The 18,709-nt window shown below is 44.4% G+C and overlaps 1 protein-coding gene across 1 annotated transcript in view; it reads right to left on the reverse strand.

Moving 5' to 3' along the window:
• The window catches only part of PLPPR1 (phospholipid phosphatase related 1), a 131,438-nt gene extending 126,188 nt beyond the window's left edge, over positions 1-5,250 (reverse strand). Inside the window, exon 1 of the mRNA XM_057426024.1 lies at positions 5,141-5,250. The gene's annotated coding sequence lies outside the window, so the exon portion shown is untranslated. The remainder of the gene's footprint in view (positions 1-5,140) is intronic.
• Between the last annotated feature and the right edge of the window lie 13,459 nt (positions 5,251-18,709).

The raw sequence follows: 18,709 nt of genomic DNA on the forward strand, positions 1-18,709 counted from the left end.
TCCTCTCCTGCTGATTGATTTAAACTGATGGATGGCAAAGCAGAATTCTGAATTCACTGGTGTCTCAGCAAAGCAGTAAAAAGCAGCACAAGGAACATCTATGAAAATTCATGCTGAAATTCATGGTTCCATTTGAGTCACTGAAGAGGGCAGCTCTTCTCAGAGGGCCCAACTCTCAGCTTCTCTAGAAACGCACTAGCTTTGACAAACTCTAAGCAGGCATTCTGATCCACTCAGATGAGACTATGCCAGGGATGAGATTCAGACATGTTTCTCGAGACCCTCCATGGCAGGGGAATTGGAACTAGATGACCTTAAGGTCCTTTCCAACCCTAACTATTCTATGATTCTATGATTCTATGGCTTGTACAGCATCTGTCCTCACAAAGGCTTAGGAATGAGGCTTGGTTTTGCAATTCTGCAGAGTTTCAACTTTCATTTTAAAATCAGTTCTGCCTGCTGAGGTTGTAATAGTGGACTTATAGCCATTAAAACAGTCAGTGTCTCTGAATTCTACAAACCCTCTCTGTCATCAATAGCAAGAGCCATTAACACTAAATGTTGCTCCTCCATAGGATAACTTTTCTGATCAAAGAATCAGCCCTCCACTTGCCAGAGCTCAACAAATAAAAAATAAAAGTCAAAGGAGGAGTGCATTGTCAAGGCTATTTAAACAAATAGCTTAAAGGGGTAGAGGTTGTGTGGTAATGTAACCACCATATATCGTCATGAATAAAACACCCTTTAAACAAGAAAAGCAGAAACCTTGCTCCAAAGGCAACTGATGTCCAAGCCTATGGGTAACTTTAAACCTCTAATTGGTAGAAGCATGCCTTTACATTTATGCTGGTCCTCTGATCCCTAGAGGGCATGGTAAATCAATGACCAGCACATATGTGCACGTGAATATGCCTTGAAGCTAATTCTCATTTTGGTTATAATACAAGAATAATGCAGCATTAATCCTTCAGAAAAACAGACCAAATCATTGTCTCATACATATGAGCCCATTTTGTCCCTACTTCTCCATCTCTGGCCACCCCTTTCCAATTAATTACGTCTTCAATCACTCCTGTATGATTATCACTGTAACCAGAAAGGATAGCAGCTGCATGAGACACACCAGACATTGTCAAGGGATGTCCTGTGCCCGGCAACAGCAAAGTTTGACCATTTTGAAACAAAACATCAAAACCCGCTTGGGTGAGGAAAGCTATAATGTATTTCAACAGGATGGACAGACTGTGATCCATTTGCACATTAGAAAAAAAATAAAGGTAGCACAGCAAAGATTACTATATGAATGACAATACCCTCCATTCCCTACAAATGTGTGGAATTGCCCCCATCACTGTTACAGGTGATTCAGGCAGTTACTGCATATTAGGAGATCTGACGGTTGGCAACACAGACAGGCAGCTGTTCAGTGCTGTTCTGACAGTGTACAGGCTACCAATGCAGCAGGTTTTCCAAAAAGGGAGGAAATGGGTGAATATTAACCTGGTATCTAACAACCCAGCTAATGATTACTCAGAGCAGCCACTGACTCTGTAGCCTTCATTTTTCAATCTTTGTTCATGCAATCCAATAGACAATGATAGAACTATTTTAACAAAAGCATGAGATTTTCAGAATCAAGATATGCATCATGAACAATAATTGTAACTGTGCTCAGCTGCTGCCAAGCAAGCATTTCTGAAAAGCATCATTGAAAAGCAGGTTTCACCCTGGATATGCAAACCCACGAAACAATGCCTAAATAGGTAAGACAGCATATGTGAACAAGCTGCAGCACCAATTTTGCACACTAGCAGCAATAAACGTTTTTTTTGTGAAGTTTCATGTTTATGTTCCATTCTAGCACCTACCTATTAAAACCCCCAAGAGCTTTGGGTGTACTTCAGAGAAGAACTGGATTTGCAGACAGATGTCTGCACCTACTCTTTTCTGTCTGTGATGGGATAAAAAAAAAACAATAAAGAAAAGTCCAAAAAAGAAATAAAACAGGACCTGTGAAGAGCACAGGGCTAAGACTGCAGAACTCAATGTAACACCAAGCCAGGCTATCTGAAGAGCATGGATTTCCTTGAGAGGTGGAAAATTCAAAGCACAGAGCAACTCAGACCCCCAGTTAGAGCCACAGCAGACACTATGCAGCAAGCTCTGGAGAACTAACCTCCCAGCTGCCAACCAAGCTGACAAAACAAACATCTCACCTAGGAAAGAATGCACTAAAAACCCAGCAAAGGCTTCAAGACTTAAGCTGTCATAAGCAGGGGTGCCCTCACTTCCTAAGAAATAACCACTTTGATTTCATACTCTCAGAAGGAGGTGGCACAGCTCATTTTAGCATCCCTGTGTGCAGCTCATGGAGAACTGACCATGTATCACAGGTTTGTTCAGCATACACCAGCTGAGAGAGAAGGGGGAGGCTCACAAAATCTGCTGGTATCAGTACTACAGAATCTGCCTTTGTTCTACCTTTCTTTTCAGGAAACAATGACAGGAGAAAATAACCTTGAAGACAGATCTTACTCTTGAAGAGTCACTAACTTAAAAATTAGTATTTCACCATAACTTTAACCAGTACAAATAGGCCAGCATTAGTGAATTAAAAAATAGTTTCTTTCACATATTGACGATATGTAGCCGTTTCCCATCAGAGAAGTTTGCGTATCTTGAGGGCCTAGTCCCATGACAAGTGACAATTCCACAATAAAATTTCAGTCAAAGTGATATTTACAATAGGTCCTCCTGAACACAACTAGAAAAACACAATTCCTCCATGATCTTGTATTATCTACAGAACTGCAAGGTATTTATATTTGTAGCTGTAGAAATAATATATTAAGAGGAAAAATTAGAGCATTGGAAAGTAGGCTAATTGCTTCGACATACCGTCTGATGAAATAAGAATTATGGAAATGTTTTCCAATTTAAAAAAATCCTTCAAAATGACAAAGTGCATGTAGATTCCTACCACTGAACAAAGAGGCAGGGAAGAGTGAGCAAATTAAAAAACTTAAATGATGCTCAAAGCTGTCAAAGAAAATTAAGGTACAATATTAAAAAAAAAAAAAACAGCTATGATGCAATTGCAAATTCAAAAATCTGCTTCTGCCACTGAACACTCTCAATTCAGCCAAAATAAGTCTCCAGTTACAGACTCAACAAAATGTTCTGTAACTGAGCAGATGTGCTTTCATGGCTGAGAAATTCAGGATATGGCTCCCCACGAGCTCCTTCTCTTTGACATCTTGTCAACTATGTGGGGGAGAGGAGAAGGAAGGAACAAAAAACCCCAGTCTTAATTGTGTGTTGAAACAGGTTAATAAGCACTAACAACTGGCACAGTTTTGCTCAGTAAGTCTACATATTCATATTCACATCTACCACAAAAGGAGAAATAGCCCCGCATATCAACCTTACTGATACATGAGGGTTTAGCATGTTTCTCAGCATCACTGGTTTTCCACCTAGAGTGAGCATAAACCGACACTGAAATATGCCACACAAGAGCTAGCAATGAAAGTTGAGGAGAAGGAATACAAATAAATAAGGGGAGGCAGTAGGGGGCTGTTGCCAAAGCTTCCAGTAGTTGACAGATACTCAGTTGATGTAAATTTTGTCCTTTTTCCTACCCTGTGTCAAGCCTCAAAAGCACGTTCTCCTCCTGTACAGTACATTCAGACTTACCTATGGACAAATGCAGGATTTCCCCTGAGGTCTTACCCATCTTCATTTTCAGAAATAGAACCCCAAAAATCACACCTGAGAGTAGTGATTCGACTTAAATTCAATGGAGGTCCAAAGCAATCTCCTTGGTCTAAACTGGATCTTGCAATTCAACTGCTGAGGGCAATCACACTGAGTAGCCTCTGCCTCAGAGGTTACCCCTTTCTGCAGTAGCTCCTCTGGAAACCTTTTTTCCCCAAGTCAAGCACAAGAGCCATTGTACAAAATTGAAACGTTTAAAAAAACCTCCTTCCTTGTGTCCAAGTAGAAACAGGCAGAAATCTGAGCACAGAGCCAGACCTCTGCTTTTCCGCACCATACCCATCTCATTTGCAACTGGGAGGATGTCACCTTAAGTCCCTGCTCTGTCCCAGGGTGTCTTCATGCCTCCACAAAGACCACATCATATGCAGGAAAAGCACTGTTACCATTACCAGCTTATTTCTTAAGTACTACCCCAGAGGGATCAAGAGAAATATTGTACAACCTCAGATGTCAGATAGGAAATCTCATCTCGCTTCCTGCAAGCATTAAGTGACAGCCGATCAAAATGCCTGCATTTTTTCCTTTGGGTACCATCTAGGTTTTCTGGAGATGCAAAAAGACTCGGGGTCTCTCAGAGCACTCAAACCGCACACGGACATTACATACAGTGTCATTCCCACAACCCTGCTCCGAAGCATCTTTCGCCTGCACGCAGGGCGTCCATCACGCCCCGCCGCAGCGCCCAGCCTTCTCCCGATCTACTCGTCACCCCGCAGCACTGCGAGAGGCCGGAGGGAGGGAGGGCACACCTGCAGCACAGAGGCAGACACGCGGTGTCCCCCCGCACCGACACCCGCTTCTCCGCGCCTTGGGCTGCTCACGGGTGGCACCGCGCTGTCCCCACCCGCCGCGCTAAGACTACACACGCTGTTCCACCAGCGGCGGGGCCGCCGGTACGGCGGTGAACCCCTGCAGCGCGCTGCGCTGGGGAGAACGTTCGCTGCCCCTGGCCCCTTGCTCAGGCTCCGGCGAGGTGCCCGCCTTTGCAGGGAGCAGGGGCGGCGGCAAGGGTCTCCTCCGCGCCGAGAAGGTTCTCGCGTGGAAGGGGAGGCCCAACGCCTTCTCCCGAGCCCAGGTACCGCACCGACAGAGATCGCGGCCCCCGCGGCGCTCCCAGACGCCCCGGCGATGCTGAAGGTGCAGAGGACGAGCCCTCAAGCGTCTCCAGTGCCCCAGCCCGTCTCGGCTAGCAGAAGGGCGGGCAGCGGAGCATCAGCCGCTCCAGCTCCCGCAGACTCCCCGAGTTCCTCCCGGCAGCGGGCTCCTCCCGGCTCCTCGCCGACCGCCCCGGCCCCCCGCACTCCGCCGAGCCCCCGGGCAGCCCCCGGTCGTCCCCCCGCCCTCGCCCGATCCGGCTCACCCCGCGGTGCAGCCCGGCAGCCCCGCTACGGGCGGCTGTCTCCATGCGGGCGGGCGGGCAGCACCCGCCGGCCAGACATCGTGGTCCTCTCTCCCGCCTCAGTACGGTGGAAAGGGGGAGGGGGGGGGACGGCGGACGCCCTCCCCGTCCTGTTCCTTCTTCTCTGTTCTTTTGGCCCCCTCCAGCCCTCTTTTTCTCCCTAACGACGTCCGCAGAACTACCAGCACAGCTCCTTCCCCATCTCCCGCCTCTCCTCCTCTGCCTCCTTGTGCATCGGACCCGGCTTCCAGTCCCCCGCCCGGCTGCGGAGCGGAGGGAGGGGACAGGGGCGGGCGAAGGGGAGGGGAGGGAGCGGGATCCCCCCTGGGCACTGCCGCGATTCTCCCTGCCGGGCCCCTGCGCCCTCCTTTGTGCCAGAGCTACCGGTCCTCGGGGCTTCCCCTGCTACCACCCCTGTAATCGCGGGGCGGGGAGCACCCCACCACCTTTCCAGCTCCGGGACGTTCTTCCTGTAATTCGGCAATTGACAGGCAGAGGCTGGAGGCAGCTCAGCAGCTTCCTCCTGCTATTCTTCTACGGCCTCTGCTGGGGCGAGCAGACACCTCTAGCGTCACCACGGGCTGGACTGCTCATCCCTTAAGAAAAGGGAGGTGGGAAGAAGAATGAACCCGGGGAGGAACGTGGCCACACAGAAAGATGAGCTCTGGGTGATCTCAAACAGCCCTGGTGCCCCTACAACCCAGAGCAACCCCAGGGTGCTCTGGGTTAGAGGCCCCTCACACACTACAGCACAGGGCACGGCCATGGTGGCAGGGTGGCATCCAGGCTCCGGTGCAGGCTCTGGTGCCGCTGTTTAGTCTCTCTCCCGTGGTCACTGGCTTCCCATGCAGGCACCGACGACAGTGCTGCTCAGCGTAGTGGTGGTCCCAGCTTCTGAGTTGCTCCAAACCTGAGGTACCTAACATGACCAGTACTCCCCAGATGCGTGCTTCGGAGCTCATCGAGAGCACCCATGGGAGTGAGCAGGTTGTGCTGACTCTGCATTAGGCTCCAGGTTGTCCCCAAGTCACAGCTGAGTCATTAGAAGTGAGAATGGTACTGCTCCAGCTCTCTGCAAGCCAAATTCCTCATTGGCAGGGCAAAGAAAAGGTGACCCAGGAGTTATTCCACTGCAGTTGAGCACAGAGTCCTGGCTTCCCACAAGAATGTGAAGTGTTCTTGCCAGTATGCCTTAGCTGTAAAGTAGAAAAAAATAGCTACCACAAGTTAGAGTAAATCATGAAAACACAATTTTTTGCCTGTGGAGCAATGGAGTTTTATCCCTCCGTTGCAAAGGTAGCTGCAGAAGTGCCTCTGGGTACTCATTTCAGAGGTGGGGAGCATGGTGCCATTCAGCAGGGACATGACTTGCCCAACATCACCAGATACCCCAGACTGTGTCTCACCAGCGTGCATTATGGTCCACATGGACCGAGGGGCAGAAGCAGGCAAATAGTGTAAAGTTAGGCACTTAAGACTGAGAAGTGTTTTGTCTGCTGCAATGCAGAGGAAAACATTCATGTATCCAGAGCCCTTTTCCTTCGTACCACACAGGAGCACAGGCACAGCACACAGAAGATGTCTCAATTGCGGGAAAGAGGTATTCCTATTCCTGGTCATTTAAGCAGTGCAACAGCATGGGCAGCTGTCGTGGTTTAAACCCAGTCAGGCAACTTGTTCACTCACTCCCAGTGAGTGGTGCCGGGCTGACAGCAATTGAGGGCCCCCCCTCACCGGGGCTCTCCCCTTCCCCGCTCCCAGAGGAACGGGGAGGAGGATCGAAAGGGTGCAACTCCTACGGGTTGAGACAAGAACAGTCCAGCAACCAATGTACAACACAAATCACCACCGCTACCACCAATGACAGCAATGATAAGAGAAAATAACAAGGGAAGAGAATACAATACCACTGGCCAAGAAACGAGTCCCACCTGGAAGCCTGTGTCCTTCCGGGTAACTCCCAGTTACCCCCCACCCCGGGCATGACGTGCTGTGGTATGGAATACCTCTTTGGCTAGCCTGGGTCAGGCGCCCCATCTCTGCTTCCTCACGGCTTCCCCTCCTCCCTGGCAGAGCATGAGCCTCACAAAGTCCTTGGTCAGGGTAAACATCACTTAGCAAAAACCAAAAACATCGGTATCACCAGCACTGTTCCCAGGCTGGAAGTCGAAACACAGCACTGCAGCAGCTACCACGAAGGAGAAACATGACTGCTACTGCTGAACCCAGGACAGCAGCATTGGTCTGATCATACCCAAAGACCAATACCCAACAGATCAATCAGGTTTAGCTAATTTGAAGAATGACTGCTTGGAAACTAACAAGAAAATGTCTTCTTTGCAGCTTTACATCTCTGCAGTTTCATTGTTTCTTACACATCTCTGCATAACTGAAGTAGTATCTACTGCCCTTGGTGGATGTGGAGGAGGCAAAATGGAAACCAAAATACTAACAAGCCTTCCCGATGTTTCCCTGCTTCATACCATCAGCATGCCTAGTAGAAGCAGAGTGGGAAAGCAGGATTTGTTATTCCTCCTGCTTTTTTGGTTGTCTGGATTTCTGACCTGCTTGTCATTTCAGGGAAGCTCAGCAGGGCACAAGGTTTTCTTTCCTAGTGTGGGTGTTGTGTGCCTTGCGTGGAGCTACAGCAGTAGCAACAAGGGCTATTTTTAGCCTAAAGTAGGCCAGGCAGTTCCAGAAGACATACTAACAGGAGGAACATTTGAGAACAAACCAAGCAAACAAAAGAGGAAACAAACTGAGAAATGTAAACAAGAATCATCTTACAGAAGCACTTGCTATATAGTAAACATGTAGAAACTGCATTCTGGTCTCAGGGGACATGACACTACACACCCCCTCCCACAAAAAAAAAAAAAAAAAAAAAAACAAAACTACAAGTACAAACTCTCAGCAGTAACTGTTGCCTTCTGAACAATCGAAGTATCTTGTTTTAGTGCCATACATCTGGACTGTGATTTTTAGAGGTGCCCAGTTCAGCAGTTTTCAGTATGCAACCATTTCCCAGAGAAAGCATACCTAGCCTGCCAATTTAAATAGGTATTAATCTCCTTCTTGGAATCTACTACACATTTATGTTTTGAATCAGAGTGTAACTGGTACCCAAAGTGCATTGAAACTGGTTGCCTAACTTGCTGGGAGGATACCTGCCCATATTTGCTAGTGAAATTGTGTGGGCAAGGTGATGTTCTTTATGTGCAGCTCTCTACAGCAAGCAGAAAAAGAGATAAGAATATGTACTATAGAAGAAATGTTCATTTTTCGCTGCTAAAAGACACACATTTTTGGTTTTGGTCAATGGTAATCCAGAGGGGGACACAGGTATCTGTCAGCTCCTTCATTTAGTATTGCACTTGGAAGACTAGATTGCAATAATTCATCAGTCTGTAAATCTTCACAGAAGAATGAGTGTAACAACATTCACCACAACCGCATGTGTACTTCCCACATGGACTTACATAGCTTGTTTATACTGTTTTTTTTTAGCTCCTGGTAGTAGTTTCTCCTCTTCCCAGAAAAAGTCCCAGTAAGACATCTTACATTCTGACTTCTTAAAGCTTGAGTCATTCCATTGAAGCCTATTGCACGACACTGCAATTCAAAGCTGTTTGCTTGCTGAGCGTTTGGGTAGATGCAATCCTAAAATCCAGAGCAATCTGTGTCAACATAAGCTTTTAAAAGCTGAGCTTGTGTAGCTCAACTTGCAGGTTGGAAGCAGTTTCTCCTTTACACAAAGGGTCACAACAAAGCTTCATGCCTCCATCGAGCAAGATATGGCTACCAAAGTCCTACAATCATACATTGTTCTATCACATCTTGTAGCAGGATGCTCGTAGTGCCAATAAATGTGTTTGCTATCTTTAGCATGCATTTGCTTACTGTTAATTTCATGAGATGATTTCCTCAAAAAGACGGATCATCACTTTTTACTTTATTCCTCTAATTCAAAAAAACCTCTTTGATGTCCCCAGTCTGACTTCTTTTTCACACTAGTATGAATATAACAAGGCATCAGATGAAGTCACATCAGAGTTTAGTGCATAAAAATTCAACACAAATTCTTACTGTTATCATCTGTCAGTAGATTTTCCGCAATACTCTCTGGTGTGCAAAGCAATAGACTTTCTGCAAAGCTTTTTGTATCTAGTTAGACTTTTAAGTGTTTCATTGACTTGTAATGAAACACTGCTGCATTTAATTCATGCCCACACCTACTTGTGCACAGAAGAAGATGTCAACATACACATACACAGGCCAGACTGCGTCTGTAGGATTTGTGTATGAGGAGACAAAAAGTTTGGACGCAATGTAGCAAAAACTCATTTTAGGACTTATTAGAGGATTTTCTTGGATGAGTAAATTCTGTCTAAGAACACTGCATTTAATTAATCATCCTTGCTAAGTGCTTGTCAAGCAGAAGTGATGGGTTACCAATCCTAGGGGTTACCAATGCCGAGGGAGGTTGTGAATGCTCCATCCCTGGCAGCATTCAAGACCAGGTTGAATGAAGCCTTGGGTGATATGGTTTAGTGGGAGGTGTCCCTGCCCATGGCAGGGGGGTTGGAACTTGATGATCTTAAGGTCCTTTCCAACCCTAACTATTCTATGATTCTATGATTCTAAGCCTGCTTAAACCAATTGAGGCTACAACACTATGAATCACCTAAAACTAAGCAGCTGCCCACTGATCGCAGGTGAGGCAGCAGTCAGATGGTTTGTCAATCAGATGTTGCTCTGGAAAGCTGGGACTCTTTGCCTGGGAGCTGCCTGTGAATTCAAACTTGGAAGATTCCTTTTCACTATGGTTTATTTTTTCCTCCTGTCCTGAAATGATTTTACACACCTGTCATCACTAGCCAGAGACTTAACCCTACCAATTGTTACAGTTTCAGATGTTCCTGGTTGAGAATTCAGTGCACTTGATTGTTAGAATGTCAGTCTTTGTAGTTTCAATAGCAGGACACACTGCTGTACTACTATGAACTCTTTAAGATTTATATTTAGCACCTTCCCTAGATCACAGAATGAAAACTCAGTTTCTCCAAGATCTGAGGGGGACTCCGTAGGCCACCCTGAGATCCAAGAACTTCCCTGAAGGAATAGGAAGGATGCATCAATTTTGCCCTGATGTGAAACTCCATGCCTGGCTGGACTGCACAGATGCCATAAGCCAGTCTTCATGGGAGTCAGCCTGAGAGGCTTCCTGCCTCTGCTGTCCGTGGCAAATACACCGGAGTTGAGCAGCAGCCCAAGCAATGGACTTATGACTAGTTATGAGTGATATGTCAAATTGCCAAAGTCCTAAAATAGGTCAGGACAACTTTTGCTGGACACTGTCAAACACTGTCCGACCAGCATGCTCTTGACCACTACAGTCTGCAGCGATGTGCTGCAGAGCTGGAAGACCTGGGGAAGAGAAAGTAGCAGGGAGACATCAAGGATTTCCTCTCACTCTTTGCAGACTAGGCACTGCATAGCTCACTAGTCACAGGGAAAATGCACCATCTGTTTCACAATGTAAGATAACAGTATCCCACTTCAGCTCAGGGAAGACCAGCTTCATAAACAGTGCCATTATCCAAACCTCTTTTAAGATGGACATTTTTGGCCACAGGGAGGTATGATGAGAGGTGTTATTTCTCATTAAGCACTCAGTAGGCTAGATGCAGAGACGAGTTTCTTCTCCGAGAACAAAAAAATTCAAGCATAAAGTATAAGTTAAAGACCACAGAGAAGAAACAGATCAATTTCTAACAGGTTATATCATTGCTGCAGATATGAAAATCTTGTAGCTACCAGTGACACAGAAGAAGTCTTCACCATGAAGAAGATTCATGGGGAATAGGAGCAAAGCAACCTGGCAAGAGGGGTTTGAATATAATGGGCAACACACCCTGCAATGAAGGGAATAACCCGTATTATTCATTCTTTAAGGAGCAGGGAACCAGCTTTCTGCTTTTCAACATCAGATCAATGCTTTCTAGCAAAAAACCTCTATATGCATACATATATACACACACAAGGCTGCTGATACACCTAAATTTGGGAAAATCATCTCATGGCTTTATTATAGCAAATTACACTTCTATAATGAAGCGTACTGGCAGGCAAGCTGAGTGGGTGTAGGTAGGTTGCATGCTTCAGCAGTAACTTAGCTGTTTCCTTAGCACATGTGAGGAATGTATATGCCACAAATACTTTTTTCTTTAGGGTTTGTTGATTTTTGGTTGTTTTTTTTTCTTAAATTTTCTGGCATCTTCCTATTTACAGGAGGGAAAATACTATCTCTATATGGGTATTGCCAAATTCCTAATTACTGTACAAGGAGAGATGAATAAACCAGGATTTACACCTAAATGGAGATAACCTGTTTTTTTTTTTGCTGATAGGTGCCTAAAACCAGCACTCCTGACAAACAGTCCACAGTGTCTGAGAGCAAGATGCATACTGCGACCCAGTTCTCTCCATTGCCCTTCATCTGTTGGCTTAAAGCCTCAAATCAGGACACACCCTCTATTTGGACTGTGTTGGGACTCAAAATTTGCATTTCTTGAACTAATATTTTTTTGGCTGTCTACACTTCTAGATTATTTTTTTTCTTGTTGACTTGTTTTCTTTGTCAGCATCATTAACAGTGCTGGGTAAGTCCTGCCCTGACATACGAATCAGTGGGATTCCTCTTGTGGGGGTCACTAGCAGTCAGCAAATTCAGAAAAACATGTATAGCAATTAGAAGAATTTCACCATGCATATGTGTAAGAATCAAAGATGTGCAGATTTTCTCGCTATAACCCCTCTTTCATGTCATTTTTTGAGCCTTTCTGACCATTGACCTCCTATGCCAGAACAGTTATGCAATATTTCTTGCAAGAGTCCTTGTCAGTCATGCCATTTTTCCTGCAAAAGTCCTTGTCCATGTGAACTAGACATGCTACACAGGCTACGGGGTGGGTGGTTCTACACCTCAGAGGGCATCTGCCCCCTCTTTGACTGGGAGTGAGTGACAAAGACCGAGCCACCAGAGAAAGAGTGATCCACATGGGCCAAGAACTATTTCAGGTATTGCTATTCAGGTATCTTAAGAATAAACTCTGCTTTTCCACATACATTTTGAAAAACTAAAAAAAAATTATATGCATTTTTAGAAACATATAGAATTTACTTTTTGCAGCTGTAGTCCTCAAATTGATGTCAGGTACTTCACTTGTGGCCAGCTTGGAGCCTTAATGATGTATAGAGAAAAAAAAACTTTTGACAAGAATATGGACAAGGAATTCACCTATTTGGCAGCCATGAAGACTAAAACTATTCCAGTAAAGCTTGAAAATCTCACCAATTAATTACTTAGACATGAACTAAAAATTGGAATCCAGTGAAGGTCTAGCTTTGATGAGGCAGCATACCTTGTTTTCTTCAAGCTTTCTGAACATCATCAAGCTGAAGAGCTGTGAATTTAACCTCCTAAATGAGAGAACTTCTGCTAGACCTAGTGACCTGAATAGTTTACTGGGTAGGAGAAAAGCCTTACAGGCTCTTCATATTCTTAGGCTTGAGCATTTGGGGAGGTTCAAACAAGTAAAAATGCAACATCTCTACACAAGAAAAGAGGCATTAGCAGAATAAGCAAATTTATGCTTGCAGAACAACCATATCAAATCTATGGAGAATGCACCTTCAGCCTAGCTTTCAAGTAAATGAATGAGTCATTGTAGCATTCAGCTATTTGCTCTTCACTCTAGATTCAGGAACATGAACACCTCTGTAAGCACTTCAGGGTCTCGCCAAGTCTTTTTTTTTTTTTTTTTTTTTTTTTTTGAGTAAGAATCAGGCTCACAGTGGAAGCAAGACTCAACACTCTAAGAAATGAGGCTCCTCTTTTTCTGTATCTCTGCTCTGCAGTCATTCAGATTTTTCAGAGTTGCAGACCTTGGGAATAGGAGGGGTTGTCTAACATGAAGATGTACTTGTAACTGTGCTATTTATTTTTTTTTGTATCGGCTCACAGTAATTTAGCTGCCTTATTTTGCTGAATTAGATTTAGTTTCTAGTTTCTAACCAATCTATGCAGAACTTGTCCAGGTATATCATCACATGTTTCCAGTTTGCATTAGTTTTTTTAATTCTTGTACAAGTGTGTTGAACTGCACTTTCTCCTCAAGTTACACCCATAATCATGCTATATTAGTACTCAAAGCTAGAAATTCCCTTTCCATCACTTTTCTTGCTTTTCAATACTGTTTTAAAAAGTGTATTCCATTGTTGGAGGTTGAGCAGCTCCTGTGTCAAAAGGTAGCTGATGAATTTCAATGCTTCAATGAAATTTTTAAACAAAGGTCCCTAATCTTGTGGCCTACACAAGCCATAGTTTGTACTTTGGTGGTTTTTACTTGATTGTATTTGTTCATGTTGCAATTGCACCTTAAGTTAAAGTCCAGTAGCACTCACAAGTCGAGCAAGTCTTTCTGATCATGAAATCCATTGATGTATCCCTGGTCTTCTTCATCCTAGAGGGAAAGCACAAACAACAGCTCTCTAAGTGTATTTTAATCTGATCTCCGAGGATCATTTGGTCATGCTTACTGAGCTATCTAGACTCATGCTAGAAGACGTGCACTAAAAATCACTGTTAGGGCTGCAGGCAAATGACGAGAACACTGACTTGGCTCTGGCCTGAGGTTAACTAAACTGAACAGGACACGGAAAGATGTTGGACGTGACATGACAAAACTGCTGGACGTAACAAATGGCAGTGTAACACTGACAGAAGTTACACATGGGCCATGAAGGGCGATCACACCTCACAGGCAGCTAAGGGGCAGTTGCATGAGACATAGCCAAACTCCAAGGATATCTGGGGGGAACACTAAGGACCTTTGGAGAAGTACAGTCTTGAAAATCTACCACACTCAGGTAACTGTATCAGGTATATCACAGCAGATTAAGATTACAGAGGTAATGGTATTAGAAATACCAAATTTGGAGTCTGTGTGGAAAAAGTAATTTGAGATGGGTTGTTTATTTGGGAGAAGACTGAGTGGGACATCAGAAAGTACAACAGTGGTGAAATGGAGGGTTAAGAAATGAGAAAAGAGGTAATAATGTCTGCAGATGACATGAGTGGAGCTGCCTGGGGGTAGCCGTCAAGCAGCTCTGCAGTCGGACATGGCAGCTGGAGCAAGACAGTGGATAAAATCCATAGATACACCTTCACTGTAGGAGTGGGGCCTGGTCTCCGCCTCAGGAGAACTGGGTCGGAGTGATCTGCCCCTGTATCCAGGTAGACCAAATTGAGTGTCCTTGTAACACCATGTGGGCACCCATTTGAGGTCTGGCAGTACTGGGGGCTACACACTGCTCCCTAGAAGAGCTCTTACCTGCCTACTCTTCTTCTGCTCTCTGATGCTAATCCAGGGAAGGGCCTAGAGTTTTGCACCTCTGCCATCCCACTATACGTGTCCTTACCTCCTAATCCATTTTCAGTTCCTGCTGTTTCATGGTTCCAGGTCCAAGCTCTCAGTCATTTGCAGCAGTGATGAAGGATGAGACTTCTAAGGACTAGGAGCAGCTTTGGAAAGCCTGACCTGCCAACATTAGGATTACAAAGAGCTGCAAGATGTATCAACCAGTGTCTATCATTCTTTTCCTTATCTCCAGTGTAGGAGTAATTTTAAAAGCTCTTTAGCAAGGAAATCACTTGCCTCAATTTAAAATGAGCTGCCTTTCTATCAGCCAAGGAATTCATTTGCCTCTGACTATTCTACCTCTTTCCTGCACAGAAGCTTCCCCCTCTGTGCTCATCTGCTTACTCATGGCTCCACATGAGAGCTCAAAGGTGAGTGTGATGCCTCAAGCACCAGGCTTTACATCGGATCAAATGCCAAGGTGAATTTCTCTGTTTCTGTGCGCTTAGCCTAATAACAAGATTAGCATGCAATAATACGGCGCCTGAAGTTTAAAATTAATTTGAAGCTTGTAGGACAGCTCTCTAGAAAGTAGATTATTAAGAAGGGACGTAGTTACTAATTACACTGTCAGCTGTCATTTTTGTTAAGTCCAACTGCATTTGTGTACAGCAGCAGAGAATCAGGTTCAGAAGTTGTAAATGGTCATTTTGATGGGTCAGGAACCTGGGACATGAATTAATCTGGCAGCTGGATACTGCTTACGTCAAAGAGGTTTTATGGTGTAGTGGGGAAATATGGTGTCACACACACATAAATGCATTCAGGGTAACTGCTTCATTTTACAAGGCCTGGTATTAACCTGCTCACGCTTCTGGCAAAGCATATTTTCCACCAGGCAGGAGGAATGGAGCTCCAGAAAGGCTGCTTGTGCAGTCTTGGGGTTTAACAACTGGAAATGAAGCCTGGAGCAATAATTTCATTAGAAGGTACTATTAAAGAATAACCTCATTCAGTCAATGTGTGCTCATCACAACAGGAGAGTAGAAAAGTCAGACTCAGTGCTACTTTTCTGCTTCAAGAAATTGCCTATGAGTGATAATTGAACTGGCACTGACTTTGTTTTTTTTTAACTTTAAAGGAAGGAGAGTCCAGAAGTACAGACCATTCCAGATTTACTGCCCATCACATTACTATCTGCAGCTGTCATAGACTTGAAAGGGTTGTAATCCAAACCTTGCACTTTATCAGTGCAAACCAGCCAGACAACCCCTCCAGCGCTACAGCCAGTCTTGCTCAGACTTAGCCCCAGGTGCATGGGTATTTTCTGGATGAGTAGAGAAATGCATGGGGTCCTCACAACACAGGCTTCTCACAGGACTGGCTACACCAGTGTCCAAAAATAATCATGATAACTGTGGAAGTGATTTACTTGGAAGTGATCTATAACTTCTGCTTTGTCTTCCTTTCAAAGAAAATTATGCATCTTTGGGGGGGGGGGGGGAGATAAAATAATTCAGTCCATTTTTTTTGCAGTATTTTCTGTCAAAATGAAAGACAATGGAAAGCACTATGTAACAAGAAGGATGGTTGCTTTAGTTAATCAGAGACAAGAGCCAAGGAAAGTCAGTGACTTTTGACTCTGACCCAATTCAGGAGTCTTTATTAAAAAAGGGATATGTATTTGACTGTCTCCCTTTCTGGGGAAAAAGTGGACCAGTCCAGCTCATCACCAGGCAGGGACTGAAAGCCAGCCTGAACAACAGTATAATGGTGAGTCATGGAATCATAAAATAGGTTGGGTTAGAAGAGACCTTTAAAGGTCACCTAGTCCACCCCCCACACTGCAACAAGCAAGGAGAGCGTTAACTAGATCAGGTTGTTCAGACCCCCATCCAGCCTGCTTCCAGGGATGGGGAATCTACCAGCACTCTGGGCAACCAGTTCCAGTGTTTCACGACCATCATCATAAAAATTTCTTTCTCATATCCAGTATAAATCTACCCTCTTTTAGTTTAAAACCATTACCCTGTCTTACTGCAACAGGCCCTGCTACAATGTCTGCCCCATCTTTTTCAGAAGTCCTTTCTGAGAATTGAAAGGCTGCAGTAAGGTCTCCCCAGAGTCTTCTCCAGGTTTAACAACCCCAATTCTCTCAGCCTTTCCTCATAGAAGAGGTGCTCTGTCTCTCTGATAATTTTTGTGGCCCCCCTCTGGACCCACTACAGCATGCCCCTATCTTTCCATGAATGGAGTCTTAAACACCCTTTCTCCCCAGAGTATTTATATACTTAATCCATTTGTATAGAGGTGACAAGCCATTGCCAGCCAAATCAAAGTGTAGGCAGAGTAAGAAATACCATCGCAGCTACAGAGCACTTTGAATGGCAGCCGACAACCACCCACTACCCTGTGGAGGTGGCTGATGCACTCTAAGTATCAAGAACAGGGTAAATTGTAAATGCTTGACTAATAGGTTTAGCTATCCACCAACAAAAAAAATGTATTTTATGAGACCCAAGATACAAATATGAAGCAGGAACGATTTTTCTCCTCTGAGAACAGCTGCACATGTAAGGCCTCTCCGTTTTTTTTGTGATGCATTTGATTGTACTATGGCTTGCCAAGATGTGCATTTAAGAACAAGGAGGACCATTGACTTGATTAGAGAGACTGCCATGGGTGTTTCCAAAGTGTGACCAGACCTCTCTGTCTTATTCACTCCAGCAATTTCATTGATTTAAGAGGGTCATCCACAGTGTTTGGAAGGAGAAGAGAAAACAGGGAATTTGCATCTCCTGAAGTTTGGTTCCTCAGTTAAAAAAATGCTTTCTCTGTTCTTAAGACAATGACGTCTGGCTCTTCAAGCACCATGATGCTACATACTTGTATTTTACAGGCAGGCAAAGTCCATTTTCAGTTCAACCACTATTGTGCCCTTGAAAGGGCAGATATGCACAATCTGGTCCAGAGGAATTGTTTCCTTGTACACAGCCATATGTGTCAGAAGAATGTGTAGAATCTCCTGTAATAGCTCAGAGAGAAAACAGAAGCATGGTCCTACAGGCGTGTGACAAGTAGTGGTAATTGGTCTTCAATAATCAGCAACTGAAGACCCCCTACTCAACAGTCTGAGTAGAGCACCTGTTTCTGAACACTGATTCTCACAGTATTTTCAAGATACAAACCAAAGCCTGATACCCTAGTACTTTATAATACCTCAGGTTTTTAAAAGGATGTGTCTTCTTTAGGTCACTGCAGTCAGATTTCTCTGTGGATCTTCCAGACATCCTGCCCATGACCAGGTATCTCATGACTGTAGGAATCAGAGACACCAGAATCAATAGAGGACTTGAGATTATCAGATCAAAGGATCAACACAAGCACTAGAGCTACTAGATATATAATAATTTTCACAGATTTTTTTTCTCTGCAGCCACAAAGCCAGGGTCCAATCAAGACCTGGGTCTAGATTTCAAGTCTTGAAAAGTCTGGAGGTCTTTGGTAGTTTCTGACTGGGAGAGGAAAGTCAGGGCCTTGCAAGGATTGCAGGGAAATAGCAGATGGTCACAGAGACCCAGGAGTGCTGTTTCTGAACAATATCAAGGGAGATAAAGAGTTAAGTAATTTATTTTGTCCCTAAATTAGTTGCTGTCCTAAAATGGAATGGATATTAAATGTAATTTTTTTTTTTTTTAAGGAAAACAGAATGAAAAAAAGAGTAGAAGTTAATATAGTGTCCACAGAGTAGTGGCTCCTCAGATATGGGTTCCTATAAGTGGGACTTACTTTGAAAATTACAACCCAGTTTGTGTAACAACAAGCTCAATTCACATAGCTCACCCAGGATAAAGAGATCAGTTTGAAAGTGATGAGTATAAGGAATTTGTGTACTGAGGTTGTTGCATACAGCCTAGAACAAGTAATAATTGTATTTATTTACCCAATTTAGAGAGGTCCTGATTACTGGTAAGAGAAGGGGACATGGAATGAGACAGGGAATGAGAGAGAAAATGCAAAGGATTAACTGTTAAGGGAGAAGGCAGAGTAGAAAGGGTAGAATAGTTACCCAGTTTCAGCCCTTTTGTGTATCCCAGACCCTACTGAA

This window comes from Pezoporus wallicus, unplaced genomic scaffold (genome assembly GCF_028554395.1).
Source record: "Pezoporus wallicus isolate ANWC-B61680 ecotype Strahan unplaced genomic scaffold, APGP_CSIRO_Pwel_v1 scaffold_8224, whole genome shotgun sequence".
Lineage (NCBI taxonomy): Eukaryota > Metazoa > Chordata > Aves > Psittaciformes > Psittacidae > Pezoporus > Pezoporus wallicus.